Genomic DNA, 16483 nt, shown 5'->3' with positions numbered 1-16483 from the left:
AAAAGCCTGCAACGAAATATGAGGAAACAATTAACTTTCTTCAAAACATATTTTTGCAAATTTTAGCGGATTTTTCGCCCTAAAAAATTTAAAAAATGTGGAAATAAGCAATTCGACAGCAAAAGCCTCCAACGAAATGTGAGCAAACAATTAACTTTCTTCAAAATATATTTTTGCAATTTTTCACGGATTCTTCGCGATATCTCAAAAATAATAACGTCAGATCCTTCCTTGGATAAATACGAACATTTTACGACAAACCCGAAACAAATCGGTTGTAAATTGATCGAGTTTTTGATTCACGTACGAACGTCATTTGAGTTTTATATAATAGATGTCATTACTGCAATTTCCCAAAATAAATTTATATATCTCGAAAATGGTACAACCTAGGAAAAAATTAATTATCCAATCTTGTAGAGAATTTTCACAGCTTCAAAATTTTCTTTAGTCCCATTTTGATATGAGTTGCGGTTTTCAAGCAAAATCTTGAAGACTTAAGATAAAAACCGAAAAACTTTGAAGTGAACCTCTATATCTGAAAAATGGTAAAACCAACGAAAAGCCCTAAAGCTCAGTCTTGTAGAGAATTTTCGCAGCTACAACATTTTCTTTAGACTCATTTCGATACGACTTGCGGTTTCCAAGCGAAATCGTGAAAACCTAAAAAAACCCTAAAATTGAGAATTTTGATCGCGATTTATTTAAAAATCCCTCCGGCGATTTTGTCTCTGTTTTTATTTTTCTCATCTATGAACATTGCTGTTTCAGAATCCGCAAAAACATCCCATGTGTAAGCCGTTTTCATTAAAAGTTAGATAAGGGACACTGTGCATGATATTGTTTTATAAGGGGGCGATACAGTCAGTGCATTGTCCCAATTTGAACTTCCATATCTTAAAAACGGTAAAATATACGAACATATCATAAAGGCCAATCTTGTAGAGAATTTTCTCTGCAACAACAGTTGCTTTAGTGCCATTTACATAGAACTCACGGTTTCCAAGCAAAATCGTGAAAACCTAAAGAACCCCTTAAAATGTGAACTTAAATCGCGATTTATTTTAAAATCCCTCCGGCGATTTCTCATCTATGATATTTCTCATCTATGAGCATTGTAGTTTCAGAATCAGCAAAAACTTCCGAGGTGTAAGCACCTTCCATTTAAAATTAGTTAAGGCTCACCGTGCCCATATAACGGTACATCTCGATTTTCAGTATTTTGAAGATTTTAGCTATAATTGTTGACCAAACTAACTGTAATGTGATATTTTAGCTTCTTAGTGGTTACAACATTTATGCACCAAAACGTGTCAATATAGGTCCATATTTAGGTATATGTCCCATATAGGTACCGTTATATGGGACGTATACCTAAATATGGACCTATATTGACACGTTTTGGTGGATATATGTTGAGATTTTCGGTATTTTGAGGATTTGCCTACATGTTTCGACAGAACTACCTGTTAGTTGACATTTGAGGTTCGCAGTGGTCACAAAACTTCTTCATAAAAAAATGTCACTATATGCCTATGTTTTTCGGTATGTCCCTATATAACGGAACCTCCCGAATTGTAATTGTAAGAAAACTCGCTTTAATTTGAAAGTTGGTCACAAAACTTTCCATGGTTTAGTATAGCCCCCGTGTAACGGTACCTCCTGCTTTTAGGTATTTTGAGGATTTTAGCAATATTTTTAACCGAAATAGCTGTAATTTGACATTTTAGATTCTCAATGGTCACGAACCTTCTTCACCAAAATTGTTATACGCCCCACAATAATATGGAGGTTAATATATAATATAATTAATAGTTATAATTAGGTATAAAACTTTCCACATGAAATTTTGTCGGTAGAGGTCCATGTCTTCATATAGCCCCAATAGATCGGTACCTCCCGATTTTCGGTATTTTGTGGGTTGTGGCCCCAATATCCCGCCAAAATGGCTGAAATTTTGTATTAAGTCTTCCTTGGGGGTAAACAACTTTGTACCTATATATATAGTATATAGTCTTCGTTGGGGGTGTAAAGATGTCCGCCTGAAATTTGTTGGTATAGGTCCACGTCTTCATATAGGCCCCATTGAACGGTACTTCCCGATTTTCGGTATTTTAAATGATTTAGCTAAAATTTGGTAATTAGTCTTCGTTGGGGAATAAAAATTTGCACCTGAAATTTGTCGGTATCATTGTGTGTTGCCAGAGGATACAAAAGCTCGATTCAGAAACTTGTAGATATTGGTAAATGGTTTAAAAAGAACAAACGTTGGGCTCTTTTAAAGGGAGTATAAGCATTTAAGATATTCTGCTTCTGCAAGGAGCAGGGTCAGGCAAACTTAACGCCATTCTTACTTGTTCCATTTTAGTTCAGAATATGGGTGGAAAAGTTTGGCACGGCTGAACTTAAAGAATTTCTTAAATTCTCTTTCGAGTTAAACAGTTATGCCCTAAGAGGCATATTGAACATGTACGAATGTATCAGTCAGTTGTGCTGCCTCAGCCACTGACAAAAAAAAATAACAAACAACCAAACAAAAGACAATAATTATGCCATATACATACATACATATCTAAATCTGTACGTTCCCTGCAATCAAAAACTATTGCGGAAGTGACTTAGGCGTGTCGCAAAGGGCGATGCAAACAGTCGCGTCGATAGTCGCGGAAGTCACCCTGAAGTGATCTCCGTTGTGTAGAAAGTCACTCCAGCGACACATCGCCATAGTTCTTGGAATTAAAAAAATATATATTTTTATCCCCTCAGCATTTATGCTAACGAGGGTATATACACATTAGCCTGGGGCGATTTGAAAACCTTCCCAGCAAAATGTTCGATGACAAATCATGTGTTTAATCACGGGTGACATGTCATAGGTGAATCACCAATGACATTTACAAGGGAGTGACACACACTTTCACCAATTCATTGTCATAGCATTTTGCACCAGTTCATTGCCATAGCATCTTGCACCAGTTCATCATCATAGCATCTTGCACCAGTTCATTGTCATGGCTTCTTGCACCAATGCTTTGGATCCGGATTTTCGCCAATCAAAAATAAAATTTGCAATAAAATTATGTAATTTGTTGAATTAATAAGAATACAATGCACAGATGATTTGTATCGCCAGATTTTTTTTTCTTTATTTTTCATGTAATTTTCAAAATTATATATTATATTAATCTGCAATATCATATTTATATCTTCCGATGGCTGCAAGATATTTCTTTCAACTTGGGGGGCTCCGTTTTTCCAATATTCGATAAATTATGTGCCAATCTCTGAACCAAGCTCATCATTTGGGAAATCTAGTATAAATTTTTATTCTGTTATGTTATTTCAAAAGAAAAAACTTATCCTGTAATATGGTCTCTTTTATACTTATTTTACCGATCTTGTACTTTGCTTCTCTAACTTTGGATGCCATGTTTTGTGATATCATATTGAACTTGATCTTTCCATTGGAGTTTTGTTCTTCCCTCGGGTGGCGTAACGTCAAATGGCTCGTATTAATATACCGGTGGCATCTTTATCCATCCTGTTGATATGGCCCAGCCAACCCAATAATTGCAGCTCGATATGTTTTACCATATCGGTGTTGGTCAACTGGTGGAGCTCGTGGTTTACAGACCGGGACTTTTGCATACTTCTTTTTAATATCCACAAAACGAATAGGTTTCCAAACACAAAATATATTATTCTTTCGTTTTATATCAATTTACATTGTATTTTTAATTAAAGTATATAAATTTTGCCACTATCGATCACTTTCATCTGACTTTTATTTTCATTTTAACAATTTCTGTTGCAAGTATACAATTATTCGGGTACATGAATATTTGATAATTTATTGTGCGGGTACTTATCAATTTATTTAAACTCATGATAATATTATGACAAAGATTGGATCTTTCACCACTTGAATTTCGCTCATGAAAATTCGATGAAAAAGATCGGATCTTTCACGACTTCAATTGCACTCATGAAAATTCGATGAAAAAAATCGGATCTTTCACGACTTCAATTGCACTCATGAAAATTCGATGAAAAAGATCGGATCTTTCACGACTCCTTTCGCACTCATGCAAAAGAACCAGTGAAATCATGATTTCACATGGAATCACTTCCATTTAATTTTGCTGGGTTAATGGGCCCTTCGCGTTTCTTATTCCTGGGATTGAACTGAGCAAAAAAGTCCACTAGACCATAGGTCTACGGTGAAAATCGAGTCTCCCGATTTTGACTTCAAGTTTTTTATCCACGTTTTTTGGACATTTTGGCATATAACAGCCAAACCATTGATATTTTCGATCGAACACAAGGACAACAATTGTAGCAAAGACAGTAATTAAAAACTCTCTAATACATTGCAAAAGCATTAAAACGCTCCTTCAGGCAGTTTTGGCATTGAGAAGGTGCAAACTTTTCGAAAAATGTCGATAAATGGCACTGTGCTACAAAAGTTGACCTGAAAAATATTCAAGCGTTCTGATGCAAAATTATATCGTGCTGGGCACAAAAAAACTATAACTGAATTTCTCATAATTTTCAAAAATATAATGTTTTTTGTTTTGTTTAATATTTATTTTGAAAATCGTGAGAAATTCAGTTTTAGTTTTTTTGTGGGGGTTTTCAGACTTAAACTACTATAAAGTAGCCATTTCTTAACCGATTAAAAAAAATTATAACTTGTTCGAAAGATATTATTCACCCCTTTAAAGGGAAGAAGGATTAATAGAAATCCGTTGTGAAAAAAGAATATATCACCAATATTTTTGAAAATTTAACATAGCTGAAGCCAAGGTTTACCCTTTTAGAACACGCGACTTGTGATTGTATATTATACAAATTAAATGTTTATGGATAAAATGAAATGTTTTTGGACGTGGCAAAAAATATTGGCCTCAAAAGTTAATTTGCGTGGAAGCTGTGGCTATATTTATGTTAGAAAATGGGTTGAAGCCAACGTGTCTTTTTTTGTTTTCTCTCGATTTGTGAGTAAACCACACTTCTCACGATTTTCCTGTCAAAGTAAAAGTAGAAGCCAACTAAATAAGGATAATCTCACTAATGTATAACTTTTCAAAATTTCATCAGCGTCTACCAATAAATGACGCTGACATTTTGAAGCCAAATTTACAGTGTTTTTTGACATTTTCTTCTAGTCGCGTTCCGCAAACAGATTTTTCAAAAAGGCTTTAATAGGATTATAGTACTTGCGATTCTGAGCTTTTTGATACGTATATCGTGAATGTAGCCTCCACAGCTTCACAGAAATATGTATCGAAATGACGAAATTTTGTGTGAATATTTTTCTAAAAATCATATTATTCGGGCCTAATTTTTACAATTGTCATTCGATTTCATCGTACTTGATTGCACATTTTAGTTTTTTACGTTCCGGATCTAATAAATCATTCTCCGTGAAAATCCATCCACTAAAACGCGAGTTACAAGAAAATCCAAAGTAGAAAAATCAACTAAAATTGTTTTTGGAAATATCGCGTATTTTATCGCGTTTTCTGCGGTTCGTTTCCACTGCAATGAAACAACTAATACAGCATCTTTGTTTTAGCGGAAACAGAGATTTGAAAACTTCACTGATAAGGGAGCTACATTCATTTTATCCCAATAAATAGTGTGTGATGCTACATCCACGGTTCTTCGTTGACCGCCTTGAAATAGATATATATCGATGTAGATTTTTATGGTGGACACTGAAATCGGATGCGGACAAAAAGCATACGCACTCCGCGCAATTTAGCGACGTTATATAGGTTTTTAGGCACTAATATGCAGCCGATGCTACATCTTAGCCACCAAATTAAATTTCGAAAACTATATTCAAATTAAAAGATACGGTATTACTGTACATGAAAATCACATGCGGACAAACTGATTTTGATAATTACACGATTTACACGTATTTAAAAATGCATATAAATAAAAATGGGTTATTTGACCTCTATTTCCATTTCAGAAGCTTTGACATATATCCCCATCAACCCAATTAGCTTCCCTAATGGGAAAGCTTTAATATGAATGTAAATAAAGCAAAATCCGTCTATTTTGTTGGGAGATTTAAGCAAAATGAAGGAAGTATTCCTATAAATTTTTACAATATTTTCTACTACATAAAGCATGTGAAAAATATTTTTTTAAACAAAAAATTATTTTTTTGACCGAAATATGTGCTTATTTTGGCTGTAACATCCAAACTATAACACCAATCTGTATGATTGTAGTCTAATTTGATTTGCCGTGAAGTTTGGATCCACAACAATTTTTTTGTAATTTTATGACCACTAAATGGGCCTTAATTTTGAAAAAAGTAAACTTATATTCAATAATTTATCAATCTTTTGTACATTCCGCGAATTCTGTGTAACATTTTGCAGGTATTATGCAATCTACTCGCTGAAGTAACTTCGAGAGAACTTTTTTGTAACAATTGTGCTCATGAAAATAATTAGCGTTTTTATAATATTTTCTTTCTTAAAAAGCGAAATAAAAGCGCCATAACTTTTGTCCGCAACAACCAAAAATTGGCTCGCGACCAGATTCGTACTCGGAATTTTTTTCTTAACCTACATATCAAAAATCGTTGATGTAGCGCGAAAAAAATTTATCCTTTTTTTCTGAAATGGAATATGAAATAATTGACAATATTCCTGATATATCCGTTTAAATTTGAAAATGTAAGAAACCCAGATTTTCAAATATGGACTATTAGTCCGGTCAAAATAGACATGCGTATAAGGGGGAAATAGCAAAAATTCCCACAAAGCTGAATTTTGGTGGAGAGCTAGGGTTGGCCATTAGAAGCAACGTCCTAAAAGTCCCCATCCATCCCATGTGTGCAAACCAAGTTATTCGGGGTCAAAGGTCATTTTTGGAGGCATTATTCAGTTTTTTTAATTTTTCTCAAAAACGGTAATACTTAGCAAAAGCCCGCTAAAGTAAAAGTTGTAGATTCAATAATTGTCTACAAGATTGGTCCTTATGATTCTTAAAAAAGACTTACCATTTTCGAGATATCTCGATCTAAAGGTCAAATAAAAAATTAGCCGCGTAAGTACATTATGAGGCGAACCGGTTAAAGTAACGACACTATGTGTTAGATACTTCCGTAAGCTTTCAAACGATATCCACTTTGCAGTAATCGGTTCAGTAGAACCGGGTCTAACCCGGTTTTTAAATTTGGCCTTTCGGGTCTAATAACCGGCGAACCGGATCCGCGACCGTTGAAAATTATACATTTCCGTAATCAGCGCAACAAACCCTACCTTCGGACAAAACTTGAAAAAAATCGGAGAGTTTTCGTTGGGGTCGTTCCCGTTGGGCTTCGATTATACATGTGGGTTAAATGGGCTATTTTTGCATAAAATGACTCTAACATTGAATAACTCTACTAAACAGACTCCGATTTTGTTGGAATTTTTTTCAGAAGGTAGCTATAATTTCGCTCTTCAAGAAAATATATATATTTTTGGGGGACAGACCCGATTACTTCGCTTATTTTAGCCGGTTCGTCTGGATATGTGCATATTTCCCTTATAAGTGCATAAAAATCATGTGTTTTTTAGAACAGCTATATCTCAAGAATGGTTCCTTCTAAGAAAAAAATTGTAAGGGTCAAACTTGTAGATAATTTTTCTGTCTACAATATTTACTTTAGTCACTTCTTGATTAGATCAACCGTTTTCAAAAAATAAATCCGAAAACATAAAAACCCTTAAATTTTGACCTTTGACCCCGAATAATTTTTTTTGCACACATGGTATCGATGGGGACTTTTAGGACGTTGCTTCTAATGGCAAACCCTAGCTCTCCACCAAAATTCAGCTTTGTGGGAATTTTTGCTATTTCAATGTCTATTTTGACTGGACTATATATTTGTCCACTCCTACGGGTACCTTCCACACAAAATTTTGGATAAATTCACTTTAAGACCTGCTCTCGACTCACTTTAATTTCCCTGAAGCAACTTGCATTCGCTGCCTCAATTACGGCAGTAAAATTATTTTTCAGGGGCAAGTCTTCTTGAGAAAACAGTCCGAAAATTGTAAAAAACCAGTATGGCAACATATGTAGTGGCTGGAGGGGTCGAACCGAATAATGCGTTCGTCCATACTTTGGATATTGTAATATTTCTTCGAATATTAGATGAAATTCGAAGGTGATGTACGCTCTTTATAAGAAATTATTCTTTGGAAATTCCGCCTACATTAATTTTGTCATTTTAAAAATGTGATGTTTTGTTGCCTGACTTGGGAAGCGAACCCGGACCTTCAGAGTGCAAAGCGAGTATGCTTGCCACTGAACCACCGTCTCATATAATCATCAGATAGCAAAATGTTCTAAATTTGTTCAAATGTGTTGAATCATTAAATAAATGTAAACAATTGCCTTGGAAGTCACTCCGAAGTGTCGTCATAAGCGATACAACGTAATCACAATAAGTCTATTGAAATTGTTTGTGGAATTCACCAACGATATTCCTTGGCGTGTCTCCGGAGTTACTTCCTAGGCGAGGGAGTGAGAAACTCACTTCCAAATGTTGGCATGGTACCGTAATGTGGGGCTATACCAAACATTTTTAGTAACCAAACTTCTTCATAAAGAACGCGAAATATTAAATTACGTTAAACTAAGTTTGGAAGAAATTGTTTAATATATTTTAGAGTTATTTTGCCCAATAGCCATTTTAGCATGTGCCGGAAAAAATTTTAACATTGTAAGTGAATCCGCTAGAACAACCTACAAAAAGAAGAATCAAAACAGTGTAGCCCATATTCCAACCTGGTACATGACTGGAAGAAATAATACGATGTGAAAAGGCTGCAACAATTAGAAACTCCCTACGAGAATTATCTTGCGGATTTTCCATGCTCTATCCGGCTATGTGGTGGTATTTTTGATATTTGCAAAAAATGCAGAAAAGTTTTTAATTTCTTCTGAAAATATTCTTCTCCATTTCTCCCGATATTTTTCCTCTGTACTTTGTGTAGCTACTGTCTTCAGGGATCCTCTGTACGTTCATCTCTTCATCTTCTGAATAGTTTTAGAATGCGATTTTTGGTACCCAAATATAGATTTTGTGACAGTTGAAGGGAGTGGGCCGCTGTCTCCCAGTAAGTGGTAAGTTGAGCGGAGAGCGTGTGGTAAATTAGTTCTTGGTGTGCTGTGGAATTCCTCTACGGAAGGTATTTACTTTGGAACATCGAGAAAAGTACGAAGGGAGGCTTGAGTGCTCGATATTTCTGGAATAATAATTCATTGGCTACGCAGCAGTTTTTACTGTTAGGAGCTGCAGAAAGCGACAGTAAATGTTCTGCGGAATATTCAGTTTAATAGGCCTAGACGCTCAGGGAGCTACATATGTGGCGATGTGGGCATGCAAGCATTTTGCAACGTATAAGTGACTGTAGCCAGTTTCACAGACTCTGAACTGTGATAAAGCGGACATGATAAACTGGATATCGTTCCCTAACGGAATGAATAGATGGAAGGCAGAGTACTGTGGGCTCTGTGAAGACGAAGGTACATGCTGTTTGGTGCCAATTGATTTCAAATCTCCCTTTTTTTGTAACCCCCCCAAAAGTTAAAAATAATTAACTTTAATTCCGCTTATGGGCTGCTTACTACGTAGCTGACTAACCTATTACATCGGTACATTTATTTTTATGTCTTAAAATTTTGAAAGGTCCTCATAAACGCAACTACCTATGAAATATAGCAACTAAACAATTATATTCCTATTATTTTACTCCGCTGCTGACAACATTCCACTATGACTAACAATGACAATCGATCGTGCCGTAACATCCAAACAAAAATCTCCAATGATTGTCGGATTGCATGTAACAATCAGTTCTGAGGAGCAGTGACTGTTACCATAATGAAATAAACAATTCAAAGACATTCGATTTGATTGATTGTCTACAATTTGGACAGCCATTGCGGCATTTAATATGCACAGTCACCGACTCATATTAAAACCTCTCGCTGGGAGTAAGTGTGGACAAAGACATTTAGCTATTGCACAGTATCATTGATGGTGAAATGAGGAAAATAGTTATCAATTTCTGTTAAGGTAAATGTAGCCTAGTTTTGGGTCTCTTACTGTGAAATTGTTATGTTCAAACGATCAGAAGGTACATTTGATAGCTTCGAATTAGGTACCTTTGATATCCTAATTACAAGATGACGGATACTTAAGGACAATATTATATCCGGAAGAGAATCAATTGATGACAATATTAATTATTTATGTCAATTAAATTGAAGAGTTTAGCTGAATTTTTTGACCGAACTGGCGGAATTTGACTTTTAAAGTTCCATGTGGTTACAACACTTCTCCACCAAAAATTGTATATATAAATCCATGTTTTGTTATACGCCTAATATAACCGTATCTAGGAACAAAAATCCTTACTAAATAATGAATTTTTATAGAACTGTTTGGTAGTACTTACAAAACCCCCTACTAACCCATTATTTTAACAAGGGCATGTCGCACTGAATTACTAGTTATTCTTTGACCTCTGGAAGTTGAAAAATAAGTTATTAGCCAAGGCCTATAGAAGGTAGGCCATAACAACTTTTGACAACAAACATAATAGATTTTATATTATTGTGATTTGCGTTTCTTTGTATTTTAAATCACAATAATGTTTTTGACAACAAACATAACAATCAGGTGGGCTTAGTGTGTCCAACTGTATAAACTGTGCCATTAGCCAAAAAAATATTTTTATTTTTAGAACAGTTGAGGTGAAATATGTTTTTAGTTTTCAATTTCAACACACTTCATATTTTTGTTTCCCTCCTTGTTGGATTTGAACACTCAAACTTCTGCTTTGTAGCCGGACACAATACACAATATGCCACGCGTACGATGATTAAGGATTGTTTAAACGCTTACATGTGCTTACATGTACACCAACTATTCTTTGTGTTGTTTACAAAAAGTTCCCGGCCGACGATGAGCGTTGAACACACAATCCTAATAATTGTAGTCGGAAACACACGCTCTGTACCACCGTAATCATAACCTAATCATAAGGGGTAATATAATTAGTTATTTTTATTTAGATTACTTTGTAATGGGTAACATAATGACTAACGGATCCGAATTTTTGTTGGTGGGTAATTTTTGCAACATTGATCGAACTAGATGAAATTTGACATTTGAGATTCCCAATGGTGACAAAACTACTCCGCCAAAAAATTTCAATATAGGTGAATGCTTTAAGGTAGCGCCCATATAAAGGTACCGCTCTATTGAAGACATTTCCAGAATCACTTTTCTGACCTAATTTAGCTATTTGAGGTATTCGTAGTCGAAAAACTTGTTCACCTAAAGTTGTTCAGAAATGAATCCTTAAAGCTGAAATCGAGAGTAATCCTAAAGTCATTGTATGGGACGATGATGTACTTGTTCTGGAATATATGTTTAAACATTTTGTGGACCTAGAATATGTTTCCTATATAACGGTTCCGTCCCATTTCAGGCGTTTATCTAAATTTTCTAGTGGTCAGGACAGTTCCTCACCACAAATTATCAATCCCGCGATGACCGGTTTTATGTACCGGATTGACTCGAGGAAATACCAACTCAGCCGGAGGCTGTTACCACAGTAACTATATGCTCGTGCTCGTCTTTATTTTTATTTTGATAGCAGTATGTCCATAGACCAATAAAAGTGTAGACAGAGAAATTTTAGTGTTCTTGTTTTTTGTAGGTGTCGCCCAAACGGAAACTACGCAGACATCTCACTCAATTGCACAATGTTTTGGGGTAAATTGCCAAAATTTGTTGAATATTTTTATATGAGAATGTAGATCTGACCAAATAATACCCAAATATTGTCTTTTACCATATAAAATAGTTTAAAAATTTATAGTTATTGCCATTTTAAAAATTGAGTGCATAGCTGACTGACTCAATTCACACTCAGTAAGAGAATTGAGGTAAGAAGATTTCTCTGTCTATACTTTTATTAGTCTATGGTATGTCCCGCAATGTCTGCCCCGGATTGGTACGTGCCGGAATTAAAGTACCCCCAGACCATATTTTTGCTACGTTTGTCACCTTCTCTTCGACGATAGGTCGGTGAGATCCAACGTGTTCCGTGAATGGGTACATTTCACGAACTGTCCAGGCCTGACCTTCCTGACGGTGTATAGCGATAGGGATTATGTTGCTTCGTGCTGCGCCAACTTGATCCCCAGTGAGTGTTCGTCGATGTCATCGGATTATGAAACTCCCCCGCAATATCCCCAACAGCAGTACCAGACGTAGTCTTTAACACCGTGTATTGCTGTTCCAGTTCCTGACAATGTGACGTTTCTTCAGTTTACCTACATTTTATGAGCCAACGAAGTATATTGAGCAGGAGACGAAGCGGAACAACACATGCAGTCTTAAGAGCTGTGTTGGATACAACGTTTTTCGCTTGAAAGGTACGAGAAGTGGGGTGGTGGACTCGCAATTCTAATGCACCAGTCTATTCAGTACAGATTTATCTCGCTTAAGCTCGACTATCGTGAGTATATTGGGATAGCGGTAAAGTGTGAAACCGCCGAGATAGAACAGCTAAATGTGTCTATCCCGCTTCCTAACATCTGCCCACTGTTGGAAGGTGATAACCGGCTGGTCCAGGAGATTTCAATGCACATCATGAGTTATGGCATTCAACGCGGACGCACCCACCAGGTTTAGAGGAGACTGCCGTAGTTCGTCTGACATGTCCATCATGTCACCTCGTCCGACGAATGACGTGACTTGGTAAACCGTCTTATCACTTGAGTCGGACCATCTCCCTATCATCATCTACATTAATAGACCTGCCGTCTTCATAATCTCTGAGCGGCGTACTTTCCTTAACCATGGGAAAGCCAATTGGCAAGGATTCAGAAAATTCACCTAGCAACGCTTCAGAGAACTGCCAAATCCTTCTTATGTTTGGGTAGCTGAGAGGAATTTCAGAGACATCATCAGCGCTGGTGGAATACCTGAAATAAGACATAATTTCTCAGCAGAGGCGACGAGAATAGGGAATGAGCGTGATGAACTTCACAGTAAGAATCCTAGCCCCACCAGAGTCAGAGACTTGATAATGGAAGTCTATAGGTTAGTCGGTGAACGCAAAAAAATTGGCGTTATCGATCCCTGGTATAAAGGATGATCGGACATCTGTCATATTTAACGGCCTGGTTATGACAGATACGAAGAGGTGTGCGGGTTACATTTGCCGGAAATTTATCGATCACCCCAATAACAACCGGGCGAAGAGAAGTGTTTAACGTCGTTTTCGATCTCTTCCAGCCGAGAAGGAACCACCGCACTTTACAATAGGTGATGTTGTAGATATTATCCGAGGCGCAAAATCATCCAAAATGCTTGAACCTGACGGATTTTTAATAGTGATTCTAAAACAGGTGGATGACGCAGGAATCAAGTATTTGAGCAAGGTCCTGAACCTATAGTTAGCCATCCTAATAGTTCCCGAAGCCTGTCAAATGGGCAGGGTGGTCCCGTTACTGAAACCTGACAATGTGAATCGTACAGGCCGATCTCACCTCTGTCACCAATAGGAAAGATACGTGAGGTGTTACTCCTCCCCAGAACGTGTTATCCAGTTGCGGATCATCAAAACGGATTCCGGAAGCAGCGTAGTAGCACACAACAGCACTGCATGCCACTTCCACATATATTAGCCGAGGTTTCAACCAGAACAGACGGTGCCATATAACAGTGATGGTATTTTATTGGATTTGACAATAACTTTTGATACGATCAGCCATGCTAAGCTGTTTGAGGATGTCGAGAATATTACCCTCCGCCTTATTATTTTTATACCCTCCACCATAGTATGGAGGGTATATTAAGTTTGTTTTTTCGTTTGTAACGCATTGAAATAATCATTTGCGACCCTATAAAGTATATATATATATTCTTGATCAGCGTAAACTTCTGAGTCGATCTATGCGTATCCGTCCGTCCGTCCGTCTGTGGTAATCACTCTAGCATCCACAAAAATGGAGATAGGACGCTGAAATTTTGGAAAGATGCGTCTTTTGTTTGCAGGCAGGTCAAGTTCGATGATGCGCTATATCGGTCCACGTTTTGGTATAGCCCCAATATAACGGTACCTCTCGATTATCTGTATTTTTTATCTACAATTTTTAACCGAACTAGCTGTAATTTGACATTTACGGTTCTCAGTGGTCATGAAACTTTTCCAACAAAAGTCGTCGACATACATAGGTCCATGTTTTGGTACAGCCCCCATATAACGGTACCTACAGATTTTGAGTATTTCGAGAATTTTAGCTACAATTTTTAACCAAACTAGCTGTAATTTAACATTTAAGGTTCTCAGTGGTCATGAAACTTCTGCACCAAAAATCGTCAACATAGGTCTATGTTTTGTTATAGCCCCCATATAACGGTACCTCCCGATTTTCGATATTTTGAGAATTTTAGCTAAAATTTTTAACCTATCTAGCTGTAATTTGACAGTGGTCACAAAACATCTCCTGGAACAATTATCAACATAGGTCCACACTTTGATTTATCCCGATATAAGGTTGCCAGCCGAGTGAAGGCATTTCTATATGCATTTTTACTTTATTTATTTATCAGTGGTCACAGAATATTTAAGCTTCAAATTGTGGACAGGATAGAAAATAATTATTCCATTTTAGTCCAGAATGTTTTATGGTGGAGGGTATAAAAAGTTCGGCCCGGCCGAACTTAACACTTTTTTACTTGTTGTGTGGTCGCCAGTCATATGTAGTTTTCAAAAACAAGGAACTGTTTAGCCTCTACCTTTCTGAAATTCCACATACAACACGAGAGGTCAATTTGCATCGCCATTATGGTTTTCAAACGTAAGTGATACTCAATGGAAAAATTGCAAACCTGCCAGAATGTAGTCCTGAGATCAGCAACAGGGTGTCTCCTCATGTCTTCAGTGGATCATTCATATGAGGAGTCTTAGATCTTGCCACTGCTTCGGAACAACAGAATGTTGTTGATGCCTTATTTCAGTGGTATTTATACCGTACACCAATATATGGAGAGGGTATTATAAGTTGGATTTGGTCAAAAAGTTTGTAACACATCGAAATAACCAATTATATATACCAAACTAAATGTCTTGACAAGCTGAGTGGGTCTGGCTATGTGTATGTACCACTCCGTCTGTCCATTAAAACTTTGTAATCACACTAAATGTCGATGGGATCGTTTGTTGGGGGCCTGATGGGGAGGAAGCCTATTGATTTTGGTGATGGTCGGATTATATTTATGGGTCGGAATAGGCAAAGAACTTCTGTGGGGAAAAAGTTAAGGTTTTATTCTAATGCGAATGAATAACTTCTATTAAGTGTATTCCAAATGCAAAATGAAAGTGCAAAACTTCACAGTAGGTGGTTAAAAAACGGATATATCACAGCTTTGGCTGGTGGCCTTCCAAAACCAAAGCCTGACAATAAAAGTATTAAATCTCACCTCTACAATGATGCAATGTAGGTTGGCGTAGGGGGTCAAGCAACGTAGATATTGCAATAGTCCTTAAAATCGATGTTTTTCATACTAACAAAAGTCTTTTTATTATCTCATTTGAGATCATATTTTATTAAAAAACATAAAAAGATTTCATTCTAAAAATATATATTTTATATATATTTATATACCATCCACCATAATATGGAGGGTATAATTAAATTTGTCATTTCGTTTGTAACACATCGAAATATTCATCGGAGAACCTATAAAGTATATATGTTCTTGATCAGGGTAATACTCTAAGTCGATATCCGTCAGTCCGCCCGTCTGTTGAAATCAAGATACAGTTCGCAAGTTTTAAGATAGAACTTTGTAATTTGGTATAGAAGTTTCTATTACTCCTAGGATGTTTGGTATTAGTTATGTTCCTTTAATAGCCTGAGGTTGCCATTTTTACCATCTCTTACCATTTTTAACCTGCAAAACGTTCCTTAAATCCAAAAAATGGTAAAACTGCAAGATATTTTAAAGAGAGAAAGAGAGAGAGTGGAACTAAAATGGCGTTCTCTTCTAGCACAGGCTATAAGAAAAATTTCCCTGGGTAAAAAATGGTAGAACTGATTTCGACATTTGTTCGACGATTATGTGGCATTGATGAAAAACCAATTAACAAAAACAAAATTAAAAACTATGAAATTAAAAAGAAATTTGATTTTTTTGTTTCTTTTTGAAATTTTTACCAGATCTACAATTTTTCCGCTCCTTTACTTTTGTGTTAAAACTGGTCCTGAGTGAGCAATTTTGACAGTTCTATCTTTTACCAATTTTACTATTTAAAAATTAAAGGAACAAAGCTATTGCAAATGGGCTATAACTGTCCACGTTTTGATATAGCCTCCATAGAACGGTACCACCCGATTTTTGGCATTTTGAAGGTTTTAGCCTCATTATCACAGCGAA

This window comes from Musca autumnalis, unplaced genomic scaffold (genome assembly GCF_047663935.1).
Source record: "Musca autumnalis isolate F117 unplaced genomic scaffold, ASM4766393v1 scaffold_4, whole genome shotgun sequence".
In the NCBI taxonomy this organism is placed as follows: Eukaryota; Metazoa; Arthropoda; class Insecta; order Diptera; family Muscidae; genus Musca; species Musca autumnalis.
The sequence above is the reverse complement of the archived record's forward strand: the minus strand, read 5'-3'. Positions refer to the sequence as shown.